This window comes from Ranitomeya variabilis, chromosome 7, assembly GCF_051348905.1.
Source record: "Ranitomeya variabilis isolate aRanVar5 chromosome 7, aRanVar5.hap1, whole genome shotgun sequence".
NCBI lineage: Eukaryota > Metazoa > Chordata > Amphibia > Anura > Dendrobatidae > Ranitomeya > Ranitomeya variabilis.
In genome coordinates, this window is record NC_135238.1 from 8,548,446 (window position 1) to 8,575,058 (window position 26,613).

The window sequence follows — 26,613 nt, forward strand, 5'->3', positions numbered from 1 at the left end:
CGGTGCTGCCGTCTGTGCGGGGAACAGTGCAGGGGGCGAGGCTGTGGAGGTACTCACAGCGCCGGACATAGGGGACCCCGAGGAGTTTCCCTCCCTGCCCTCTGCGGCTAAGCCGGTTATCACCGGGGCTGAGGGGGGTGAGGTGGGTGTCCACGCCGTTGCGAAAGGGGGACGGTGTGGGCAGACTCCATCCCTGCTCGCTACGGCTGAGCCGGCCGACGCCGGGGCTGTGGGGGGCAGGTCCGAGGAACATGGTGCGGCGAAAGGAGGGCGCACTGTTGTGACAGGGGCGCAGTGCGCCTTAAAGGAGAACAGGCACGCAGCTGTGACAGGAGAGCAGCGTGTCCAAAAAGGACAGAAAAAGGATAAATCATCTGCAGGGAACAAGAGGCGCCCTGCTGTGACAGGGGGACAGAGTGCTCCAGCACCCCAGCATGACACCAGGACTGCGAAGTCTGTGGGTGCGGGGCAGGCGGCGCCCCCCAACGAGCAGCGGGCCCAAAATAATAAAGTGCAAACTGCTGCAGTGGGGGGGCAAGGCGCTCCAAGGACACAACAGAGAGTCAGCACCAATCAAGGGAAATCGAGTGTGGTGCTGCACCCCTCCCCCGGTCCGGCAGGTGTGAGTGCAGAGAAGCTAGCAGACACAAGTGAGGAAGGAATGGATGTGACTGTGGCAGGTGCAGAGAACACTGGGACAAATGGTGGTGAGAATACTGGAAAAAAAGTGACGGGAAGTGGTGGCAGTGGTAAGAAGAATGAAAGCAGCTGTGCAGGAAATGATGGGAGTAGTAGTGGAGTGAATGATGGGAGTAGTGGTGGAGTGAATGGTGGGAATAGTGGTGGAATGAATGATGGGAGCAGTGGTGGAGTAAATGATGGGAGTAGTGATGTTGCAAATTATGGGAGTAGTAGTGGAGTGAATGGTGGGAGTAGTGATGTTGCAAATGATGGGAGTAGTGGAGGAGTGAATGAGGAGAGCATTACTGGTGTTGGTGGAGGGGAAGCAGGTAGTGGTCCTGCTGCCTCCCCAGCGGTGGCGGGGGCTTCGGCCCCAAGCTATTCAGCAGCTGTCACTGCTGGGGGTAGTAGTGCGCCCTTGTCTGGTGACCCTGAGGATGGTGACTTGCAGCAGCGCTTCCTGGACGCCCTGAGGAGAGGGGAGAGTTCCATCAATGTAGAGGGGAGGGAGGTTGATCTGTCTTTCTGGATAGAGAGACACGGTCTTTCCGCCTTCCGAGATAGAGGGGCAGAGACTGTCTGGTCTCTGCCGACACCGGGGCAGAGGAGTAACCGTAGGAACGTGGCCCGTCTCCAGTGGGTAAGCAAGGATGCCTGTCCTGATCGGTCAAAGGTTGCTGAGCTCCTGCTGGGGATGGGCTTCGTGGCATATGACATCTTCGCCTTGATCCATCCCTATGGGACCTCCTACTTCGATGTCAGCTTCGTGAGACCGGAGGGCCTTGAGCTTTTCTGGTCTCGCCATGAGCTGGCTCGGGGTCGCCCCGAATGGCAGGGTTTCCTCGCTGTGGCAATATCCCGCCAGAACTCAGTCAGGAAGGTGACCGTTTTGACCAGTAACGAGTCACTTTCCTGTGTAGACATCTCCACCTGGGTTGGACGATACGGCGACATCGTCGGTATTCCCGAGAAGACCCTCGATGAGCATGGTATCTGGTCAGGAGCCTGGACCTTCATGGTGAAATTGAAGGTTTCAGGAAACACCGTTACCCATATCCCTTCCTCAACATTTTTGGGGAGGGACAGGATCTTGATTTTCTACCGGGGGCAGCCTAAGGTCTGTCACAGGTGCGGCAGCCCCACACACTTCAGTGCGCAGTGTACCACCCAGAAATGCGCACTGTGTGGGGACCTCGGCCATCTTGCTGCTACCTGTGGCAGGATTAGGTGTAACCTGTGTGGTGACCTCGGTCACCCGTTCAGTCGCTGTCCGCGTTCCTTTGCCAATGCGGTCCTGAAAGCGGCGAGTGCGGGACAGGCGAAAGCCGGGACTAATCTCGCCGGTGAAGGGACCAGCAGAGGCGGAGGAGGCAGGGAACCGGTGAGGAGCAGGCTGCCGCCATCCAATATCAGGCGGCAGGAGCAGCGCCATGGGAAAAGGGGGCAGGGAGTAATGACCCTAAACTCTGACCCGGGTGCTCCACTTGCAGCTGAGGATCCTAAAGACAGCGAATTGAGCGAGGAAGTCAAGAGACTTGAAAGAGAGGAGCAAAAGGACGCCATGTCTGCCCAGGAACCTTCATCCGGTGACAGTCTGGATGAGGGAGAGGGGGAGTGGTCACAGCAAAAGAAAAAGGGTAACAGGAAAACAACTAAGGATAAGAGGGGGTCCGGGCCTCGAGCCTCCTCCTCGGAGTGCGACCCCTCTGACTCCGTAGCCCTGATCCAGGTGCCATTGGAAGGTCCAGCCGCCCCCCCTCTGGTGGATCTCTCTAACCGGTTCCGGGCCCTCCAGGACTGCCCTCCAGAGGGGGGCGATGGGGACCCGGGACCGGAGGTTGCGGACAACGTTGTTGGGGCTCAGGAGGTCGCTGGGTCTTCTTCTCAGGGGGCAAATACAAAGCCTTCTGGGGGGGGGACTACCTCGGGACCACCAGACAAGGGCCAGAGTGTATGTAAGGAGAGAATGGATGAGTCAGTTTGTCTTAAGCGCACTAAAAACTCATCATTGTCAGAGGAAGAGGGTGAAACTGTTGGGGGTGGGAAGAAAAAGGCTATCTAATTCAATCAATCATGATGGCGGCACCCACCCCGTTGACGCTGGCAACCATTAATGTTGCCAGCATAAAGTCAGAAGCGGCAAGGTACACGGCCTTTCATTTTCTCGGCCAACTTGACGCCGACATTTTGTTTTTGCAGGAGACCAGGTTGACCGACCTATCAACCATGCATAAAGCAAGGCGGGAGTGGAGGCACGGGCCCTCCTACTGGTCTCTCGCGGCTGAGCCGTATAGCGGGGTGGCGGTCCTTTTTAAGACCGCAGTGGTTGAATGCAGACGATTGATCGAGTTAGAAATGGGGAGATGCTTGATCCTAGATGTCTCCATGGGGGGACAGGAGCTTCGGCTCATTAACATCTACAGTCCCCAGTCCAAGTGGGACCGCAAGTGTCTCTTCATGAAGATCAAACCTTACTTATTTTCGAGTCGGCAGGTGGTCTTTGGAGGGGATTTCAACAATGTCACGAGACCCTGTGATAGAGGAGGTTCCGTAGACCGGCTGGCTTACGATTGCGTCGCGCTAAATAGGATAGTAAGTGAGGCACGCCTGGTGGATGTCCACATCCGGCACAACACAGGCCACGCGGGGTTCACCTATTTTAGAGGTAGTCAGTGCAGGTCTAGGATAGACAGGTTTTATTTGAAGGAGGAGGCCGTTTCCTCGCCGTTGTCGGTTGTGGAGGTGGAATTCTCCGATCACTGTTTGATTATGTTTTCTCTGAGCGTTACAGAGACTCCTCGGATGGGAAGAGGTTATTGGAAGCTGAATTCGTCACTCCTTGAGGAAGAAGCTGTAAGACGGTCCTTTGAGGAATTTCTTCAGAGCCAGGTACCGCTGCTGGGCCTAAGTAACACTAAGTCGGAGTGGTGGGAGATGTTCAAACATCGGGTGGCGAGATTCTTCCGGCAACTCTCGAACCTCAGAAGCCGGAACAGGGATCGCCTGTATCAGAGCCTGAGGAGGAAACTCGAGCAACTTGTCTCGACTGGGGGTAGCCGCGAGGCGATCTCCAGTGTGAAATCCTTGCTAAAGAGGTGTCAGTACGATAGGCACGCATCTTTGGTTTTTGAGAGGGACTACGGGAAGTACTACTCGCCCGACCCCTACAGAAGCTGCAAGATGTCAGTGAATAGTAAGATAGTGACGGGGCTGATGGACAGTACGGGATCCCTGAGAAGGTCCAGATCAGGGATCTTGGAGGTCGTCAGTTCATACTACTCGCACCTCTTGGGAAGGAAGGAACTGGATCGTGACAGGATGTCGGCTTTCCTGGCTGAAGCTGTTCCTGAGCCAGGGGCTGACCTCTCGCTGGGCGGTTTGGCAGAAGCGATCAAAGAAGAGGAAGTGAGACTGGCGATCGATGGGCTCCGGCCCAAAAAATCGCCAGGTCCGGATGGCTTAACATCCGAGTTCTTTAAGACCTTTAGGGACTCCTTGGTCCCCCTCTTGACTCAGGTGTTTAATGAGTGTCTCTCCTCGGGCACTCTGCCGAGATCATTAAGGAGGTCGGCTCTGATCATTTTGTCAAAGGGTAAGGATCCATCACGCATTGAGAATTGGCGTCCCATATCACTTCTCAATGTGGACAGGAAGGTTTTGGCTAAGATACTCTTCAACAGGCTGGTGAAATTTGCGCCGCGGCTCCTTTCGGAGGCCCAGCACTGTTGCGTTCCTGGCCGTAGCACTTTCAGTGCTGTTCTGGGTGTCCGAGAGGCCGTGGAGCAAGGCAGGGCGGGCCTTTGGAAGGGGTTCTTGCTGACCCTGGATCAGGCAAAAGCCTTTGATCGGGTTGACCACGAGTACCTCTGGTCCACTCTTTTGAGGTATGGTCTGCCTGGAGGGTTTGTGGACTGGCTTAAGACCTTGTACGCAGGGGCTGAGACTTTCCCTCTGGTAAACGGGTGGATTGGACAACCTTTCGGGGTAGAGTCCGGTGTCCGCCAGGGCTGCCCTCTTAGCCCTTTGCTTTACGCGTTTGCGATCGATCCCTTCCTCAGAAGGGTCGATTGTGGGCCGTTGGCGGGGGTGGGGATGGGCGGGGTGGCGCCGGAGGCTATCCTGAGGGTAGTGGCCTACGCGGATGACGTCACGGTCTTTGTTTCTTCGCAAGAGGAGGCGATGGTGGTGATGTCAGAAGTGGAGAGCTACTCGGAGGCATCCGGGTCCAAGGTCAACCAGGACAAGTGTGAGAGTCTCTGGCTGGGAGGCGGGGATCCCGCGTTTGATCTTCCGGACACCCTCCCCGAACCCCAAGAACATGCCAAAGTCCTAGGCATCGAATTTGGCCAGGGTGATTACCCCACGAAAAACTGGGAAGGCAGAATCAAAGGTGTCGCCCAAAGAGTGGACCAATGGAAGGGTTGGTCTTTGACCCTGAGGGAAAGGGTTGACCTGTGCAAAGCTTTCCTGCTCCCCTTGCTAATCTACCTGGGCAGCGTCTGTGTCTTACCAGAGCCTCTCTGGACACGGGTCTACAGTCTGTTCTTCCAGATGTTATGGGGGAATAGACTGAATCTAGTCAAGCGGGAGGTCACTTACCGCACGAGGAGACTAGGGGGGTTGAATATGGTAAACCCCGTGGTGTTCCTAGTGAACACCTTTTTGAAAGTTAACGTGGCAAACCTCTGGAAAGAGAGGGCTCCTCCGTGGGTATTCTCCTGCAAGGGATGGTTTCAGCCTTTCTTCCAGGAATGGGAGACAGGGGGAAGATTGAAGGATCTCCGCACACCGCACGGGCATCTCCCGGCTTATGTTACCCCGGTTCTGAAAATGATGCGCCGGTGGGGTCTGGGAATGTGGGAAGTGAGGACCCTCCCGAGGAAACTCCTCGACATGCGGGTCTTGCTTTCGCATTTTCAGAAACCATTGGTCCTCAAGGACTGCCCAAGTCGGGATCTAGAGGTTGGGTTAAGTTTGCTAAATTCTAGCAGGATCCCCAAGAAGTATTGGGACTTGACTTGGCGCTGCTTCCAAGGTAAGTTGTATGTGAAGGACAATTTGAAGCACAGGAGCTCCGTGGACAGGAATTGTCCCCGTGAGGCTTGCGCTACCATGCTGGAAAGCATGGAGCACTTCCTGCTTCATTGTCCTTTTAATACAGAGGTGTACAACAGGCTGGGCGCTTCCATTGGTTGGCCGCGGCTGACCACTCTGTCCTATGCCGAGTGGGCCTATGGAGCGTTCAGAGACCTCGGGAGAAGGGACCGAGCCACTTTATTCTTAGTCAGCGCAGTGGTCAGGTACTTCACGTGGAACGCACGAGTTTTAGTTTCGACGCAGCATAAAATCCTCCGTGTAGATGAAGTTTGTAGCAGCATCCTAGGTGCCCTGGTGAAGGTGCGTTCTCTGGAGTGCGAAAGACTGGGTGCCCGGAGGGCGGCCCATCTCTGGAGGGGTTTCTCCTTCGGGGTGCCTTAGTCCGTTAGCGCTCCTATATCCTGGTGGTGGGCTGATATCTTTACACCCTAGATTTTTGTTTTGTATCTCTGTTCCCTGAATAGAAGGTTTGCAGGCATCGAACTTGAGCCTTGGGTGGTGAGTATGTAGGTTGTGAAGTTGGTTTATGTATATATTGTATATAGTGTATTGTATATATTGTATATAGTGTGTATAATAGAGGGTCTTAGTTAGGTTGGGTGGGGGATTGGGGGGTTTCAACAGCGGTGATATGAGACTGATCTGGCCTGGCCCAGGCCCCGCCTGGGGAAAAACTTTGGGGCCTGATCCTAGCTCGGATAATTCCTGAACTTTGTGGCCAGAGCTGGATCAGGGGTGGCGGGATAGTTAGTGTAGGTGTGTGTATATATATATATTAAAAAAAAATAAAAAAATTAAAAAAAAATAAAAAAAATAAAAAAAAATAAAATAAAAAAAAATAAAAAAAATAAAAAAAAAAAAAAAAAATTTTTAATAATAATAATTTTGTATAGTGTATTGTATTTAGGTTTGTTGTAGGGTGTATGTGGCGGTGCAAGCGGGTGGCTGTAAGGTAAGGCAGTGGGACCAGTAGGGTTTTGTTGTGTTTGCGGCGTTGTATAAATCTGTATATAATGTGTTTATAGTGTATATATTGTTTATAATATTATATATAGGACGGTGTGAATGTAGTTGGGGTTGTATATAGTAGTATGAATGAAGCTGGGCCGGGGGTCTTGTATGATTTTATACTATTTACTATTTATAATTTTTACAGGGGTATTAATGTAAGTTATGAGTATTTTGATTGTTGTCTTTTCTTTTTGCTTTCTTTATTTAATTGGAATTTTCTTTCTTGTCCCTGATTAGTAGGTTTCTTTTTTTTGTCTTTTGTGGCCGTCTGATTGGAGCTTTGTTCTTATGTTTTGTTTTGTTGTGTTCCATTTGTAGTGTATCATAGTTAGTGTCATGTGAAAGTATTTTATTTAATAAAAGACTCACTGTGCTGTCTGTGGTGTTACATAGGACTGCAGGTGACATCTACTACATTATCTGTACTCAGAGACTTATCACTGTGTTATCTGTGGTGTTACATAGGACTGCAGGTGACATCTACTACATTATCTGTACTCAGAGTTATCACTGTGTTATCTGTGGTGTTACATAGGACTGCAGGTGACATCTACTACATTATCTGTACTCAGAGAGATATCACTATGTTATCTGTGGTGTTACATAGGACTGCAGGTGACATCTACTACATTATCTGTACTCAGAGAGTTATCACTGTGCTGTCTGTGGTGTTACATAGGACTGCAGGTGACATCTACTACATTATCTGTACTCAGAGAGTTATCACTGAGTTATCTGTGGTGTTACATAGGACTGCAGGTGACACCTACTACATTATCTGTACTCAGAGAGATATCACTGTGTTATCTGTGGTGTTACATAGGACTGCAGGTGACATCTACTACATTATATGTACTCAGAGAGTTATCACTGTGCTGTCTGTGGTGTTACATAGGACTGCAGGTGACATCTACTACATTATCTGTACTCAGAGAGATATCACTGTGTTATCTGTGGTGTTACATAGGACTGCAGGTGACATCTACTACATTATATGTACTCAGAGAGTTATCACTGTGTTATCTGTGGTGTTACATAGGACTGCAGGTGACATCTACTACATTATCTGTACTCAGAGAGTTATCCCTGTGTTATCTGTGGTGTTACATAGGACTGCAGGTGACATCTACTACATTATCTATACTCAGAGAGTTATCACTGTGTTATCTGTGGTGTTACATAGGACTGCAGGTGACATCTACTACATTATCTGTACTCAGAGTTATCACTGTGTTATCTGTGGTGTTACATAGGACTGCAGGTGACATCTACTACATTATCTGTACTCAGAGAGATATCACTATGTTATCTGTGGTGTTACACAGGACTGAGTGTGGAGGACAGGTGCGCACAATCAGTCACACCCTGCTGGGAGCAGCACCTGTATTGTGAGCTCCAGGACTTCCAGCAGGAGGCCCAGAGTCTGCCTCTCTTCTCCCCAGGGAGAGGCAGGCTTCCTGGGAGGCCGGCATGGCTTCCCAGGCTTCTGTTCCCCGGTCTGTGCCGGCGGGGGACAGAGAGCAGCAGCAGCAGCAACTGGCCCAAGAGGGACTGAGGAGGTCAGGACGGGTGAAGAAAACCTTACCCACCTACACCAACCCTGAGACGGCTCATCGTCCGCCCAGAGAGGGAGACAGGGGCACCCCAGGCCCCAGGAAGGAGAGCCCAGGAACATCCTGGGGGGAGAAGAGCTCCGGCGAGTCCACGAGTACCTTCTCCTCCCGAGTGGTCGCCATGCTACGTGAGTATGAGGACGCCGGCAAAGCACTGACCGGGCTGAAGGAGGAGCTGCGGGAGGCTCGGATCCTGAATACCCGAGCCTCTAGCAAGGAGAAACCTGTGACCTCCCAGAGGTTAAGAGCCCTCAGAGATGAGGTGGCCCGGTTAGTGCTCCTCCGGGAGGGGATTGAGAAAAGCGCAGGTCCCTTCCTGGAGAGGTTTAAGAACCAGCGGCGGTTCTCAGAAATGAAGGGGTTAAATACCTCAGGAGAACCGCCAGCCGGCGTCCTAAGCGACGAGGAGGACGCCGATGTGGTCGTGACTGGAGTCCTACAAGCTGGAACCAGCCGGGAGAGTGAGCCGCAGAGCCGACAACAGGGAAGCGGCCTCCCGGCACGGCAGAGGACTCCGACAGCACAGGCTGGAGTGTCAGCGGAGGAAGAGGAGGAGGGCGGTCTGCTACAGGAGATCAGACAGCTGGAGTCTCCAGTGAACCTGGACCGCTTCTCCTTCGGTGAGGACGAGCCAGCAGAGGAAACCAAGAAGAGGAAGAAGAAGACGACGGAGACCGCACGGGAGGTGGTGAGTTACAAATATGTACCGATGGATGATGTTACACCTACCACCTCCTGTGTAAACCCCACCAAACCTAAACGCACGGGCTCTGCAGTGGGTCCGGGGCATAGGCAAGGTGGGGAGAGGAGGAGGACGTCCGGCGGTGCTGCCGTCTGTGCGGGGAACAGTGCAGGGGGCGAGGCTGTGGAGGTACTCACAGCGCCGGACATAGGGGACCCCGAGGAGTTTCCCTCCCTGCCCTCTGCGGCTAAGCCGGTTATCACCGGGGCTGAGGGGGGTGAGGTGGGTGTCCACGCCGTTGCGAAAGGGGGACGGTGTGGGCAGACTCCATCCCTGCTCGCTACGGCTGAGCCGGCCGACGCCGGGGCTGTGGGGGGCAGGTCCGAGGAACATGGTGCGGCGAAAGGAGGGCGCACTGTTGTGACAGGGGCGCAGTGCGCCTTAAAGGAGAACAGGCACGCAGCTGTGACAGGAGAGCAGCGTGTCCAAAAAGGACAGAAAAAGGATAAATCATCTGCAGGGAACAAGAGGCGCCCTGCTGTGACAGGGGGACAGAGTGCTCCAGCACCCCAGCATGACACCAGGACTGCGAAGTCTGTGGGTGCGGGGCAGGCGGCGCCCCCCAACGAGCAGCGGGCCCAAAATAATAAAGTGCAAACTGCTGCAGTGGGGGGGCAAGGCGCTCCAAGGACACAACAGAGAGTCAGCACCAATCAAGGGAAATCGAGTGTGGTGCTGCACCCCTCCCCCGGTCCGGCAGGTGTGAGTGCAGAGAAGCTAGCAGACACAAGTGAGGAAGGAATGGATGTGACTGTGGCAGGTGCAGAGAACACTGGGACAAATGGTGGTGAGAATACTGGAAAAAAAGTGACGGGAAGTGGTGGCAGTGGTAAGAAGAATGAAAGCAGCTGTGCAGGAAATGATGGGAGTAGTAGTGGAGTGAATGATGGGAGTAGTGGTGGAGTGAATGGTGGGAATAGTGGTGGAATGAATGATGGGAGCAGTGGTGGAGTAAATGATGGGAGTAGTGATGTTGCAAATGATGGGAGTAGTGGAGGAGTGAATGAGGAGAGCATTACTGATGTTGGTGGAGGGGAAGCAGGTAGTGGTCCCGCTGCCCCCCCAGCGGTGGCGGGGGCTTCAGCCCCAAGCTATTCAGCAGCTGTCACTGCTGGGGGTAGTAGTGCGCCCTTGTCTGGTGACCCTGAGGATGGTGACTTGCAACAGCGCTTCCTGGACGCCCTGAGGAGAGGGGAGAGTTCCATCAATGTAGAGGGGAGGGAGGTTGATCTGTCTTTCTGGATAGAGAGACACGGTCTTTCCGCCTTCCGAGATAGAGGGGCAGAGACTGTCTGGTCTCTGCCAACACCAGGGCAGAGGAGCAACCGTAGGAACGTGGCCCGTCTCCAGTGGGTAAGCAAGGATGCCTGTCCTGATCGGTCAAAGGTTGCTGAGCTCCTGCTGGGGATGGGCTTCGTGGCATATGACATCTTCGCCTTGATCCATCCCTATGGGACCTCCTACTTCGATGTCAGCTTCGTGAGACCGGAGGGCCTTGAGCTTTTCTGGTCTCGCCATGAGCTGGCTCGGGGTCGCCCCGAATGGCAGGGTTTCCTCGCTGTGGCAATATCTCGCCAGAACTCAGTCAGGAAGGTGACCGTTTTGACCAGTAACGAGTCACTTTCCTGTGTCGACATCTCCACCTGGGTTGGACGATACGGCGACATCGTCGGTATTCCCGAGAAGACCCTCGATGAGCATGGTATCTGGTCAGGAGCCTGGACCTTCATGGTGAAATTGAAGGTTTCAGGAAACACCGTTACCCATATCCCTTCCTCAACATTTTTGGGGAGGGACAGGATCTTGATTTTCTACCGGGGGCAGCCTAAGGTCTGTCACAGGTGCGGCAGCCCCACACACTTCAGTGCGCAGTGTACCACCCAGAAATGCGCACTGTGTGGGGACCTCGGCCATCTTGCTGCTACCTGTGGCAGGATTAGGTGTAACCTGTGTGGTGACCTCGGTCACCCGTTCAGTCGCTGTCCGCGTTCCTTTGCCAATGCGGTCCTGAAAGCGGCGAGTGCGGGACAGGCGAAAGCCGGGACTAATCTCGCCGGTGAAGGGACCAGCAGAGGTGGAGGAGGCAGGGAACCGGTGAGGAGCAGGCTGCCGCCATCCAATATCAGGCGGCAGGAGCAGCGCCATGGGAAAAGGGGGCAGGGAGTAATGACCCTAAACTCTGACCCGGGTGCTCCACTTGCAGCTGAGGATCCTAAAGACAGCGAATTGAGCGAGGAAGTCAAGAGACTTGAAAGAGAGGAGCAAAAGGACGCCATGTCTGCCCAGGAACCTTCATCCGGTGACAGTCTGGATGAGGGAGAGGGGGAGTGGTCACAGCAAAAGAAAAAGGGTAACAGGAAAACAACTAAGGATAAGAGGGGGTCCAGGCCTCGAGCCTCCTCCTCGGAGTGCGACCCCTCTGACTCCGTAGCCCTGATCCAGGTGCCATTGGAAGGTCCAGCCGCCCCCCCTCTGGTGGATCTCTCTAACCGGTTCCGGGCCCTCCAGGACTCCCCTCCAGAGGGGGGCGATGGGGACCCGGGGCCGGAGGTTGCGGACGGGGTTGTTGGGGCTCAGGAGGTCGCTGGGTCTTCTTCTCAGGGGGCAAATACAAAGCCTTCTGGGGGGGGGACTACCTCGGGACCACCAGACAAGGGCCAGAGTGTATGTAAGGAGAGAATGGATGAGTCAGTTTGTCTTAAGCGCACTAAAAACTCATCATTGTCAGAGGAAGAGGGTGAAACTGTTGGGGGTGGGAAGAAAAAGGCTATCTAATTCAATCAATCATGATGGCGGCACCCACCCCGTTGACGCTGGCAACCATTAATGTTGCCAGCATAAAGTCAGAAGCGGCAAGGTACACGGCCTTTCATTTTCTCGGCCAACTTGACGCCGACATTTTGTTTTTGCAGGAGACCAGGTTGACCGACCTATCAACCATGCATAAAGCAAGGCGGGAGTGGAGGCACGGGCCCTCCTACTGGTCTCTCGCGGCCGAGCCGTATAGCGGGGTGGCGGTCCTTTTTAAGACCGCAGCGGTTGAATGCAGACGATTGATCGAGTTAGAAATGGGGAGATGCTTGATCCTAGATGTCTCCATGGGGGGACAGGAGCTTCGGCTCATTAACATCTACAGTCCCCAGTCCAAGTGGGACCGCAAGTGTCTCTTCATGAAGATCAAACCTTACTTATTTTCGAGTCGGCAGGTGGTCTTTGGAGGGGATTTCAACAATGTCACGAGACCCTGTGATAGAGGAGGTTCCGTAGACCGGCTGGCTTACGATTGCGTCGCGCTAAATAGGATAGTAAGTGAGGCACGCCTGGTGGATGTCCACATCCGGCACAACACAGGCCACGCGGGGTTCACCTATTTTAGAGGTAGTCAGTGCAGGTCTAGGATAGACAGGTTTTATTTGAAGGAGGAGGCCGTTTCCTCGCCGTTGTCGGTTGTGGAGGTGGAATTCTCCGATCACTGTTTGATTATGTTTTCTCTGAGCGTTACAGAGACTCCTCGGATGGGAAGAGGTTATTGGAAGCTGAATTCGTCACTCCTTGAGGAAGAAGCTGTAAGACGGTCCTTTGAGGAATTTCTTCAGAGCCAGGTACCGCTGCTGGGCCTAAGTAACACTAAGTCGGAGTGGTGGGAGATGTTCAAACATCGGGTGGCGAGATTCTTCCGGCAACTCTCGAACCTCAGAAGCCTGAACAGGGATCGCCTGTATCAGAGCCTGAGGAGGAAACTCGAGCAACTTGTCTCGACTGGGGGTAGCCGCGAGGCGATCTCCAGTGTGAAATCCTTGCTAAAGAGGTGTCAGTACGATAGGCACGCATCTTTGGTTTTTGAGAGGGACTACGGGAAGTACTACTCGCCCGACCCCTACAGAAGCTGCAAGATGTCAGTGAATAGTAAGATAGTGACGGGGCTGATGGACAGTACGGGATCCCTGAGAAGGTCCAGATCAGGGATCTTGGAGGTCGTCAGTTCATACTACTCGCACCTCTTGGGAAGGAAGGAACTGGATCGTGACAGGATGTCGGCTTTCCTGGCTGAAGCTGTTCCTGAGCCAGGGGCTGACCTCTCGCTGGGCGGTTTGGCAGAAGCGATCAAAGAAGAGGAAGTGAGACTGGCGATCGATGGGCTCCGGCCCAAAAAATCGCCAGGTCCGGATGGCTTAACATCCGAGTTCTTTAAGACCTTTAGGGACTCCTTGGTCCCCCTCTTGACTCAGGTGTTTAATGAGTGTCTCTCCTCGGGCACTCTGCCGAGATCATTAAGGAGGTCGGCTCTGATCATTTTGTCAAAGGGTAAGGATCCATCACGCATTGAGAATTGGCGTCCCATATCACTTCTCAATGTGGACAGGAAGGTTTTGGCTAAGATACTCTTCAACAGGCTGGTGAAATTTGCGCCGCGGCTCCTTTCGGAGGCCCAGCACTGTTGCGTTCCTGGCCGTAGCACTTTCAGTGCTGTTCTGGGTGTCCGAGAGGCCGTGGAGCAAGGCAGGGCGGGCCTTTGGAAGGGGTTCTTGCTGACCCTGGATCAGGCAAAAGCCTTTGATCGGGTTGACCACGAGTACCTCTGGTCCACTCTTTTGAGGTATGGTCTGCCTGGAGGGTTTGTGGACTGGCTTAAGACCTTGTACGCAGGGGCTGAGACTTTCCCTCTGGTAAACGGGTGGATTGGACAACCTTTCGGGGTAGAGTCCGGTGTCCGCCAGGGCTGCCCTCTTAGCCCTTTGCTTTACGCGTTTGCGATCGATCCCTTCCTCAGAAGGGTCGATTGTGGGCCGTTGGCGGGGGTGGGGATGGGCGGGGTGGCGCCGGAGGCTATCCTGAGGGTAGTGGCCTACGCGGATGACGTCACGGTCTTTGTTTCTTCGCAAGAGGAGGCGATGGTGGTGATGTCAGAAGTGGAGAGCTACTCGGAGGCATCCGGGTCCAAGGTCAACCAGGACAAGTGTGAGAGTCTCTGGCTGGGAGGCGGGGATCCCGCGTTTGATCTTCCGGACACCCTCCCCGAACCCCAAGAACATGCCAAAGTCCTAGGCATCGAATTTGGCCAGGGTGATTACCCCACGAAAAACTGGGAAGGCAGAATCAAAGGTGTCGCCCAAAGAGTGGACCAATGGAAGGGTTGGTCTTTGACCCTGAGGGAAAGGGTTGACCTGTGCAAAGCTTTCCTGCTCCCCTTGCTAATCTACCTGGGCAGCGTCTGTGTCTTACCAGAGCCTCTCTGGACACGGGTCTACAGTCTGTTCTTCCAGATGTTATGGGGGAATAGACTGAATCTAGTCAAACGGGAGGTCACTTACCGCACGAGGAGACTAGGGGGGTTGAATATGGTAAACCCCGTGGTGTTCCTAGTGAACACCTTTTTGAAAGTTAACGTGGCAAACCTCTGGAAAGAGAGGGCTCCTCCGTGGGTATTCTCCTGCAAGGGATGGTTTCAGCCTTTCTTCCAGGAATGGGAGACAGGGGGAAGATTGAAGGATCTCCGCACACCGCACGGGCATCTCCCGGCTTATGTTACCCCGGTTCTGAAAATGATGCGCCGGTGGGGTCTGGGAATGTGGGAAGTGAGGTCCCTCCCGAGGAAACTCCTCGACATGCGGGTCTTGCTTTCGCATTTTCAGAAACCATTGGTCCTCAAGGACTGCCCAAGTCGGGATCTAGAGGTTGGGTTAAGTTTGCTAAATTCTAGCAGGATCCCCAAGAAGTATTGGGACTTGACTTGGCGCTGCTTCCAAGGTAAGTTGTATGTGAAGGACAATTTGAAGCACAGGAGCTCCGTGGACAGGAATTGTCCCCGTGAGGCTTGCGCTACCATGCTGGAAAGCATGGAGCACTTCCTGCTTCATTGTCCTTTTAATACAGAGGTGTACAACAGGCTGGGCGCTTCCATTGGTTGGCCGCGGCTGGCCACTCTGTCCTATGCCGAGTGGGCCTATGGAGCGTTCAGAGACCTCGGGAGAAGGGACCGAGCCACTTTATTCTTAGTCAGCGCAGTGGTCAGGTACTTCACGTGGAACGCACGAGTTTTAGTTTCGACGCAGCATAAAATCCTCCGTGTAGATGAAGTTTGTAGCAGCATCCTAGGTGCCCTGGTGAAGGTGCGTTCTCTGGAGTGCGAAAGACTGGGTGCCCGGAGGGCGGCCCATCTCTGGAGGGGTTTCTCCTTCGGGGTGCCTTAGTCCGTTAGCGCTCCTATATCCTGGTGGTGGGCTGATATCTTTACACCCTAGATTTTTGTTTTGTATCTCTGTTCCCTGAATAGAAGGTTTGCAGGCATCGAACTTGAGCCTTGGGTGGTGAGTATGTAGGTTGTGAAGTTGGTTTATGTATATATTGTATATAGTGTATTGTATATATTGTATATAGTGTGTATAATAGAGGGTCTTAGTTAGGTTGGGTGGGGGATTGGGGGGTTTCAACAGCGGTGATATGAGACTGATCTGGCCTGGCCCAGGCCCCGCCTGGGGAAAAACTTTGGGGCCTGATCCTAGCTCGGATAATTCCTGAACTTTGTGGCCAGAGCTGGATCAGGGGTGGCGGGATAGTTAGTGTAGGTGTGTGTATATATATATAAAAAAAAAAAAAAAAAATAAAAAAAAAAAAAATTTTTTTAATAATAATAATTTTGTATAGTGTATTGTATTTAGGTTTGTTGTAGGGTGTATGTGGCGGTGCAAGCGGGTGGCGGTAAGGTAAGGCAGTGGGACCAGTAGGGTTTTGCTGTGTTTGCGGCGTTGTATAAATCTGTATATAATGTGTTTATAGTGTATATATTGTTTATATTGTATATAGGACGGTGTGAATGTAGTTGGGGTTGTATATAGTAGTATGAATGAAGCTGGGCCGGGGGTCTTGTATGATTTTATTACTATTTATAATTTTTACAGGGGTATTAATGTAAGTTATGAGTATTTTGTTTGTTGTCTTTTCTTTTTGCTTTCTTTATTTAATTGGAATTTTCTTTCTTGTCCCTGATTAGTAGGTTTCTTTTTTGTCTTTTGTGGCCGTCTGATTGGAGCTTTGTTCTTATGTTTTGTTTTGTTGTGTTCTATTTGTAGTGTATCATAGTTAGTGTCATGTGAAAGTATTTTATTTAATAAAAGACTCACTGTGTTATCTGTGGTGTTACATAGGACTGCAGGTGACATCTACTACATTATCTGTACTCAGAAAGTTATCACTGTGTTATCTGTGGTGTTACATAGGACTGCAGGTGACATCTACCACATTATCTGTACTCAGAGAGTTATCCCTGTGTTATCTGTGGTGTTACATAGGACTGCAGGTGACATCTACTACACTATCTGTACTCAGAGAGTTATCACTGTGTTATCTGTGGTGTTACATAGGACTGCAGGTGACATCTACATTATCTGTACTCAGAGAGTTATCACTGTGTTATCTGAGGTGTTACATAGGACTGCAGGTCACATCTACTACATTATCTGTACTCAGAGTTATCACTGTGTTATCTGTGGTGTTACATAGGACTGCAGGTGACATCTACTACATTATCTGTACTCAGAGAGTTATCACTGTGCTGTCTGTGGTGTTACATAGGATTGCAGGTGACATCTACTACATTATCTGTACTCAGAGAGTCATCACTGTGTTATCTGTGGTGTTACATAGGACTGCCAGGTGACATCTACTTCATTATCTGTACTCAGAGAGCTATCACTGTGTTATCTGTGGTGTTACATAGGACTGCAGGTGACATCTACTTCATTATCTGTACTCAGAGAGTTATCACTGTGTTATCTGTGGTGTTACATAGGACTGCAGGTGACATCTACTACATTATCTGTACTCAGAGAGTTATCACTGTGTTATCTGTGGTGTTACATAGGACTGCAGGTGACATCTACTACATTATCTGTACATCTGTAACTCAGAGAGTTATTATGGTGCCCCTGAGGTCCAGTTGCCACAGAGGTACTGCACCTCATCCAGAGGTGTGGGACTCCGCTCTCGGGTAAGGAGGGGGTACACTACCCAGGACCCAGACACTTGCCTCCAACATCACATCACTTTAGCCTGGCAAGTTGGGCAGACCCTAGTAAAAGGGGCGGGATCTCACTCAGGCAGAAAGAGTAGTGACAATTGGAGGGAAGGGGGAGTCTGAGAGAGGAAATAGATGGAGTGAGACGTGCAGATGCAGAAAAGAGCTCCCTGAGAGAGGGAGCTAGAGAACGGTGAAGCTACAGAAAGAAGAGAAAAAAGGGGTCCTAGGGGTACGGGTAGCGAAGAATCCACTCGTGGGCCCGCATCCAAGCCGACCGTAGTTGTGTGGAGGGACCAGGTCACAGAAGGAGAACCAGCCCCCCAAGACTAGTAGAGGACGACAAGGCTCAGCTAGCAAACTGGCTGTGGTATCTGTACGTGCCACAATCACATCCACACATATTCCCTGAAAAGGCAGCCACATAGGACCAAGGGGACTAGAAATACGTTACCTGACAAGATCCGAGGCTGCGGGCTTGGGACACTGTGAGGCACAGGGCAGGAGAGGGGGAGCCAGTGCAGCGAGACGGCCAGGAAAGGAACATGAGAAAGGGGTCCTGAAAAGGTGCACCCAAATTTCCTGAGAGCTGGCTGGACCACAGACCCGGAGGACACAGCACCCTGGCTGGGGACTGCTTCTAAGAACTGTGAGTAAACTGTGGAGAACTGCACCCTGCTGTATCCTCAGAATTATTTCTGCATCACCTGCCCTGCAATACAACACCTATCATCTCATTTAACACCATAACTGTCCTGGGGCTTAGCTCTACCCGTGGAAAGCTGTACCAATTCTGCATCACGATCTGCCCCAGAGGACCTGAACTGCAGCATCGGCCACCATATCATTGCACATCTACTACATTATCTGTACTCAGTGAGATATCATTGTGGCATCTGTGGTGTCAGGAACATGTACAAGCCTCATCTTACTTGGAAGCAGCCTCCTCAAGGGAAAGAGCCAGGAGAGCCATTGACCAATCTGCACAAGACCAAGCACTTCTTCTGGAAACTACCCAAGCAGGCAGAATGAATCTTTTGCATGGTGTTGAGCAACAATGGAGTATTTCCAGGATATGTCCCAGAGAGTGTCGAGGTCTGTGGAGAATATTAATCAGGTGACAGGCATTGTTACAGAGCTCAGGTAAAGGCCTTAGTGGAGCGCCCCCATGGGGCAACGGGGTACTCGGTACCGGGTACTTCGATTCCCTCGGGGATGTCACGGTGGCTGACCCGGTCCATGGCCATGGGACGTCCGTGTAACAGGGAAAGGTCTTTAAGGGGAATGTTCGTGATGCCACCTGTGGTATTCGGACAGGGTGACCGACGCTGCTTCAAGGGGTCCGCTGGGGTGATGTTATGGCAGCTAGATGGTATACCTTCCCACAGGTGAAGTATGTCCCCAGGGCTCCCGGTGTGTAGATGGTTAATGGTGAGAGGCGCAGAGAAGAACGAGGACACAAGGTTGCAGTCTCTTTACCTTTACTGAAGACTTCAGCATCCACAGTCCAGGGCATCCGATCACAGGGCAGGCAGAGTCCGGCCGGCGTGGAGGCAAGTCCAGAGTTCCCTTGTCCAGGTGCAAATCAGTAGCCTTCCCTTGCGCTGCAGTGTTGTAGTTCCTTACTGCCTAAGGCTTCACATAAGGTCCTCACAGATGTAGTGTCTTTCTCTCTGTCCCCCATATAGGATAGGACAAACCCGTATGACTAGTGGCTTGAGGCGGTTTATAGGGACTCTAGCATGCCCCGGCCTCCATAGGTTGCCACCGTGCCTCCTGGGTGTAGGGCGTACAGGTAACTTGCAATTAGCTGTCCTGCCAGTCTCTGGAGCAAGGCATAAAGGTCGTTACTCCCTCGGTGTTCCGGCTACCGGGATCCTGCACCTCAGAAGGAGGCAGCCTGTGTAGGGCTGGTCCCCTTCTGGTATCCACTCCTTTGCTATGACTGCCTTCACGCTTGCTGCAATACAGTTCTGCCTTCGATGTCTCTTTCTAGGAGCTGCAGCTGTCAGGGCATGCACAGCTCCGTGTCCTTTCTCCTTCATTCTCTGACAGGATCCCACCCCTGTCAGGGACCAACTAACTGAGCTGAGCTCAGCCAGCAACCGACTAACTTTCCCTACAGGCGACCAGTTTTACCTATGTGGGGAGTGACCTAATAAATAGGAGCAAGAGCTCCCCCTGGTGGCCTGGAGTGTGAAATGTGTTGCATGTTTGTGATACCTGGATGCAGTTATCCTTCTTTGCCTCCAAACGCAACATCACTCTCCCCTAGAGGACAATTACATTACTGCAACAACCAGAACCCTGGGGCGCTGCATTAGCATGGCAATGACCATGCTCCAATATGTGTAAGGCTAAGTTCACATTGCGTTAAAGCAGCGCGTTACACCGCGTTATGCCGCGGTGTAACGAAGTCCGTCTAACGGACTGCTTACAATGCAATGTGAACTTAGTCTAAGGCTGCGACCTGAATAGGTCTGTGGAGAGTTTTAGCCCAGTCTCTTAGACCTGCTTAAAATATACAGAAACTGTCCAATATCCCACAACCATTTTGTTTAGGACTCAAATTTAGAAAATTTAAGGGAAGTGACAGTTTAATAAGAAGTCTCAGGAGCCTGAAAAAGTCAGCAATGGTCTTCGTCCAGCACCGGACAATGTAAAGAGGTAACGAATATGTATGCCCTATCTAAGTAACAATTTGTGAATAGTCATATATGCTGACAAGGGACAACTGAACGCTGTGCTGGGACAATGAACTGGATGTGGTTGCTGACTGTTGTGTCTGTGCAACTGCAGGTTGTGGACAGGAGGCCTCAGCGCCTCCTTCCTGGACAGCAGATTGGGAAGGCCGTAACACAGGGGAAGGGCAGTGGTTTCACCCTTAGACACAGATTTTGTACCCAGGTGTTCTGCCCACCTACTGTGGTGCTTGGTTGCCATGTGCTTTTGCATGCTGGTGTTGCTCAGGTTGGCAGTGTTCTTGCCTCTTCTCAGCTTGGTATCGCAGATGCTGCAAATTCCAGTTGTTTTGTCTGAAGGACTTTCAGAAAAAAAACTGCCATACAGGGGAACAATGCACCCTTGACCTGTTATCTAGCCGAGTGGGTGGGCTCTGTGGAACAGTTGACCGAGTTCTCCCTCTGGTCAAACCACTACCTCTTCTTGCCTGTTTTCGTGTTACGAATCCATCCCTCTCTGCACTGCTGTGCCCGCTAGGCGTGCCAATGTGCCAGGTTGGATCAGTGGCCTCATCATCGACCATGTCGTCTTTCAATTCATCGATCTGATCCTCCTTCTAAGTTGCAATTTTAGGCTGGTCTGATGGCAACTGTGCGTCATGATTATCCTCCACCTTTTCAGACATAAATTGACCTTCCTCAACATGGCTTTCTCCTGGACATTGGTGCTCAAATGTTTCGGCATCACTACACTCCACGTTCTCATGATTAGAGTTGAGCGCATCTGCTTGGGTCCCTGCTTATTCGGCAAGCTATAGTGATTACCGAATAAGCTGCAGGGGGAACCTGGCTTCCTGGATCGCGCCGGCTGATAAGCTATTCAGCTGCGCAGCTGCATGTGTCGCGGCTGTGTGACAGGCGGTCTTAAGAAGCGCTGAGGCAAAATGGGACAAGGCAATTAAAAATGAAAAACACAGACCTTTATTAAAACACTCCACAACATGTTTCACTAGCAGCATGCTATCTTCACCAGGTGGTATGAAATACCACCTGATGAAGATAGCGTGCCGCTATTTAAACACATTGTGGAGTGTTTTAATAAAGGTCTGTGCTTTTAATCTTTAATTGCCTTGTCCCATTTTGCTTCAGCGCTTCTTAAGACCGCAATATCTTTTCCTCCTATAGCTTGACGAATAAGCAGAGACCCGCGCATATTCGCTCAACTCTACTCATGACCCTCTTTAAAGGGAATCTGTCACCTCAAAAATGGCCTATAAACTAAGTACACCGGCATCAGGGGCTTATCTCATTCTGTAATGCTGTAGATAAGCCCTGATGTGTCATGAAAGATAAGAATAACAGATTAGATTATACTCACCCAGGGGCGGTCCTGCTGAGGTCCGGTCTGATGGGCATCACGGTCCAGTCCGATGGGCATCGCGGTCCGGGTCCAGCGCCTTCCATCTTCATACGATGTCATCCTCTTCTTGTCTTCTTGCCCCAGCTCCTGCACAGGTGTACTGATCTGTCCTGTTGAGGACGCAGCAAAGTACTGCAATGCGCAGGCGCCGGGAAAGGTCAGAGGCCCAGTGCCTGTGCACTGCAGTTCTTTGCTCTGCCCTCAACAGGACAGACAAAGTACACCTGCGCAGGAGCCGGGGCAAGAAGACAAGAAGAAGATGACATCGTATGAAGATAGGAGGTGCCGGACCCGGACCGCGATGCCCATCGGACCGGACCGCAGCGGGACCGCCCCTGGGTGAGAATAATATAACCTGTTTTTCTTATCTTTCAGGATACTTCGGGGGCTTATCTACAGCATTACAGAATGCAGTGGTGTAGTGCACTGACCAAATTTAGACAGGAAGCTAGAATGAGATAGTCACCTTCTGATCTGTCACACAGCCTTGGCGGGCACTACCACATCCATGTCCCTTAACGTCACCCTTTGTCATATTGAATGCATAATGCTTATGAAAAGAAATTTCCTGGCTTTATTTTTAACCAGTACTCTCTGTGAAGTAGTGAGAGAGATCATATGCGAGGGTCGATATGTGTCCCCCAGGATGCGGACAAAGTCTTATTAAACCCGCTGGAGTGCCTTGTGTTCACAGCAGGATGCCTGTGAGTTAAGTGCTTTTATTTTTACAGGAATTTGAAAGTTTGGTAGTGGGGCGAATTCCTCTCTCCACTCTGAGTTTTGGAAGTAGCTCTATGGCCATGATTCCACTTAAATCTGTCAGTTTTTGCTTTGGGTGTGTGAGTGTTGGAATTTGCAAGCTGCAGAGCAGGTGACTCTGTGCACCCAGAGCTAGGGACTTCCAGGTGGCTGACACACCCAAAAGACATGGCAGAGCCATTGTCTATGGTAAAGGGATTTGCGTTCTGAACTCTGGACTGTGTTTGTGGAAACCCAGCTGTGATTCGAGGGCATCAGTCCTGTGTGTGAGTTCTGAAAATAAAGACCCCATTTATGTTGAACTTTCTGTGGTCCCTGATTATCTGTCACACTGCACCAACCCGCTGCACTGTGTTATGTACAAATTCCCTGTATCTAGCAATGTGTGGGTATGTTTTTTCAGATCTCAGCTTTATTACACATGGCAATGTTTGCATATCTGTGCACAACTGCTAGATAAAGATATGCTATTTATTTAACCAATAGAAAGTTAGTATTTTTTTTATATCACCGTTGTGACTCACGGCAACAACAGACTAAGGAAAATTATTGCCACTGGTAAATTGTGACGTTTCCATAGCTCAGCAGGTTTTATGCCAGTTGTACAACTACTAGATACGCTATTTATTTAACCAATAGAATTTTTTTTTTTATGTCGCCTTTATGAGACATGTCAACAGCAGAGTAAGGAAAATTACTGGTAAATAGTGACTTTTGCGTATCTTTGCAGGCTTTGCGAAAGTCGCACAATTGCTAGATAAGTATATGCTTTTTATTTAACCAATAGCAAATTATTTATTTATATCACCTTTATGAGACATGCCTACAGCAGACTCGGGGAAATTACTGGTAAACAGTGACGTTTGCATATCTCTGTAGGCTTTGCGCCAGTCGCACAACTGCTAGATAAATATTAGCTATTTCAGCAACAGGCAAGGAATATTATTTAGCAATTAGCTTTTAAAAAGGATGTTACTATATGCTGGCACTGATTAATATTATTTAGCTGTAAAAAAAGTGATTTGGTATATGCTGGTACGCAGGAATATTATGTACAGGAACTCCAAAAAAAATTGTTTAGTATATGCTGGTACTTTAAAAAAATGCACTATAAGATTCAGCCAGCCTATATAGCAAGATGTTGGCAACACAGGTGCAAAATACTAAAAAGACAGCCACTCACCACCTACCCATTCATGGAGGAGGTGACTCCTTAGTATACATTTGCACAATAAAGGCTTGCATAGGGCGCTGTTCACATAAAGAAATGCATAGTGTCTGGTTCTCAGCCTATTAGTTTCTCCCCTACTATTCCATTAAGCAGGCTGGCCAGCACTCTCTCAATGCATCCCAGTGCGAACACCTCTGTATACAAGACCAGATGTTTTTGTCTTGCTATATGGGCTGGCTGCATCCTGTAGTGCTTTTGTTTAAAGACCTGTGCAGGTAAGCGGTTCTGCCTTCTTTTCTGCTGTGTGTTTTTTAATTTTTGGAGGATTTTAGTCCTCTTTTGTGGCTTTGCTATTAGTTTATATGCTAGTACTAATATTATTTGGCTCCAGAAAGAGCTGCTTTGTATATTATGGTAGTGGATGAAACCATGCCTATCTCTCAATAATCCCACAGTCTGTTCCTAATCTATACAACACAATGCAAACTAGCAGAGATCTGCAGCATGTACTTGCAATGATGAGGTGAGAACACCCTGGTGCCCGCCTTTCACTCTCCCTCGTATTAAATCCCTCACTACGCTATCTCCAACTAACAGAGAACTAATCTTCACGTGATGTTGACGTTGAAAGACCAGCCAATCTCAGTAATGCCACACCAAAGATGGCGCCGGCATTACTGTAATTGGCAAACCAGCCCAGCATGTTCATTGGCTGCAAATAAAGCGATTAACGAATAGCCCGAAGAGCGTACTATTCATTCGAGTAACAAATAGTGCTGAATGTATTCTCTCATCACTAGTCATTAGTCAATGAAGCTAATTATTAAAAACAGTCTCAACAGAATCAATACTATAGAGGAGAGAATCCTGCACCGCTGCAACAACTGAGCCCAAATATCCACTGTGTGTGATTACCACATCAAATACACAGCCCTTTCAGATTCACGGGTGCCAAACCCTGTAAGCAATTGCATAAATCCATATACTGAAGAGAAAAAGGGTGGCACTCACCGTTTCTAAAATCCAATCTTTATTGTGACGATTTAAAACATCTTAGGCAGCAGGGGTGTAGAACGGGAATGAAAAAAATCAGATGACGGCCGTTTCGCGCTCCCTTGCGCTTCTACGGGTCCTGACCAGTCCTGGATACATAGAGGACATCACTTGCTGACTTCCTGTGAACTACAGGATGACACTATCAACTATCAGAAGCTTCCTTAGACCTGTCACCTCTCATCAGGGCCGGACTGAGCATCCGGCTCTTCTGGCAAATGCCAGAAGGGCCGGTGTCCGTAGTAGGATGCTCGATCCGCGCATGCTCCACCACTGTCAATGCCGCAATCGTGCAGTATTCTGCATCGTCACCTGTCCTGCCAGCGAGTTTGCACTTCGAAGGTACGTTGTGTACTGGGAGTATCAGGGGAGTGGCAGTCTCTGGGCTGTGCAGCTCCGTGCTTTGATTGGTTGACAGGCTGCAATTGGCCTGATGCTGATTGGTGCATCAGGGCAGCGTGGGGCAGACTTAGAAGGTGCACATTCAGGAGCGCACTCATTCAGTATGGACTTGTGCTCCTGTGATAGCTGCTGTATGCTGTAGGCTCGCATTCCCGACCTGAGCTACTTGAGCTCTATACTGCAACCAGAGCTCGCCCCGGGATATCATTGTGTCCCTGGGAAAGAGCCAGCTTAATAGGGATACAGATACATGCACAGGTAGGGAAGTGATGCTCTGCGGATACATACACAGGTAGGAAAGTGACTAACTACAACAGTCATCAGCATTGCCTGGGCTCACTGATCGCAGGGAGATCAGGCAAGGATGATGACAGTTGTAGTTAGCACCCGGCGCCAGGGAATAGAGCCAACGGTACTGCTTTACCCAGCCACCAGAGCATTTATTTCTGGTATGTGTAATGATTTTTAGGGTTGATGTCAGCTGACATCAACCCTGGTGTTAGTAATGGAGAGGTGTCTATCAGACACCCCCATTACCAGCCCAGACCTGGCGAGACCCAGCAACTCTGAAGAGCGGTGACAATAGTAACAATACCGCTCTTCACAGTCACCGAGCTCAGCGCAAGACCCAGAATGATTTTTAGGGTTGATGTCAGCTGACATCAACCCTGGTGTTAGTAATGGAGAGGTGTCTATCAGACACCCCCATTACCAGCCCAGACCTGGCGAGACCCAGCAACTCTGAAGAGCGGTGACAATAGTAACAATACCGCTCTTCACAGTCACCGAGCTCAGCGCAAGACCCAGAATATCTAAAGAGCGGTGACGTTACTGATGTCACCGCTCTTCAGAGTCACTGGGTCTCGTGCTGCGCAGCGGAACCAAAAGTGGCTGTAGGCAAAGTTTATGGAGCATCAGAATGAGGTTCCATAGCCTTTGGTCGTTAAAATCCCTTCATTATCTACGAGATCCAGTTATGTAGGTAAAGTAGCGGCTTTTCTTGGTACTGCAAATAAAAGCAATACATAGGACTGAGCTGTAATGCTGGCTACAGCTGTGATTATATGTTATATAGTCGTGTTACACTCCCCTCACTTCTTGTAACCTACAAGTGTACAAAGATATTATACAGTCACCATGTGACAAGTGGGCCTGTGTACCTTCAAAAGCCAGGGCTGAATTTTAGTCCCAGTCTGGGCCTGACCCTCATCGCTCAGCTCCACACTCATTGTTCCACGTGCAGCTAAAGATATTTTTGTCTATTAAATCAACAAACTGATGTCCTGGACCAGTACCGTCCCAGTATTGTAAGCGTTGTCTCCCAGTGGCTTTATGTCACATGAGTGCTGCCGTCAATCAGAAGCCTTTAAACGGCCCCTTTCAGCAGGACTGTGCTCAGTAACTACAGTGTCAGGTCGGCGCCGTTATACTGATTACACTGATACCTGTGATCAGGATTGTGCTCAGTGACTACAGACAGTGTCAGGTCGGTGCTGTTATACTGATTACACTGATACCTGTCATCAGGATTGTGCTCAGTGACTACAGACAGTGTCAGGTCGGTGCCGTTATACTGATTACACTGATACCTGTGATCAGGATTGTGCTCAGTGACTACAGACAGTGTCAGGTCGGTGCCGTTATATTGATTACATTGATACCTGTGATCAGGATTGTGCTCAGTGACTACAGACAGTGTCAGGTCGGTGCCATTATACTGATTACACTGATACCTGTGATCAGAATTGTGCTCAGTGACTACAGACAGTGTCAGGTCAGAGCCGTTATACTGATTACACTGATACCTGTGATCAGGATTGTGCTCAGTGACTACAGACAGTGTCAGGTCGGTTCAGTTATACTGATTACACTGATACCTGTGATCAGGATTGTGCTCAGTGACTACAGACAGTGTCAGGTCGGTGCCATTACACTGATTACACTGATACCAGTGATCAGGATTGTGCTC

At 50.6% G+C, this 26,613-nt stretch overlaps 1 protein-coding gene across 2 annotated transcripts in view; it reads right to left on the reverse strand.

The window, feature by feature from the left end:
* Positions 1–26,613, reverse strand: part of LOC143785146 (up-regulator of cell proliferation-like) — a 73,332-nt gene that overhangs the window by 30,284 nt on the left and 16,435 nt on the right. The window contains exon 1 of one of the 2 annotated variants that reach the window (XM_077273829.1): positions 24,201–24,371. The exons of the other annotated variant lie outside the window; for it this stretch is intronic. The gene's annotated coding sequence lies outside the window, so the exon portion shown is untranslated. Of the gene's footprint in view, positions 1–24,200; positions 24,372–26,613 lie in introns of those variants that run through there. 2 annotated transcript variants of the gene reach the window in all.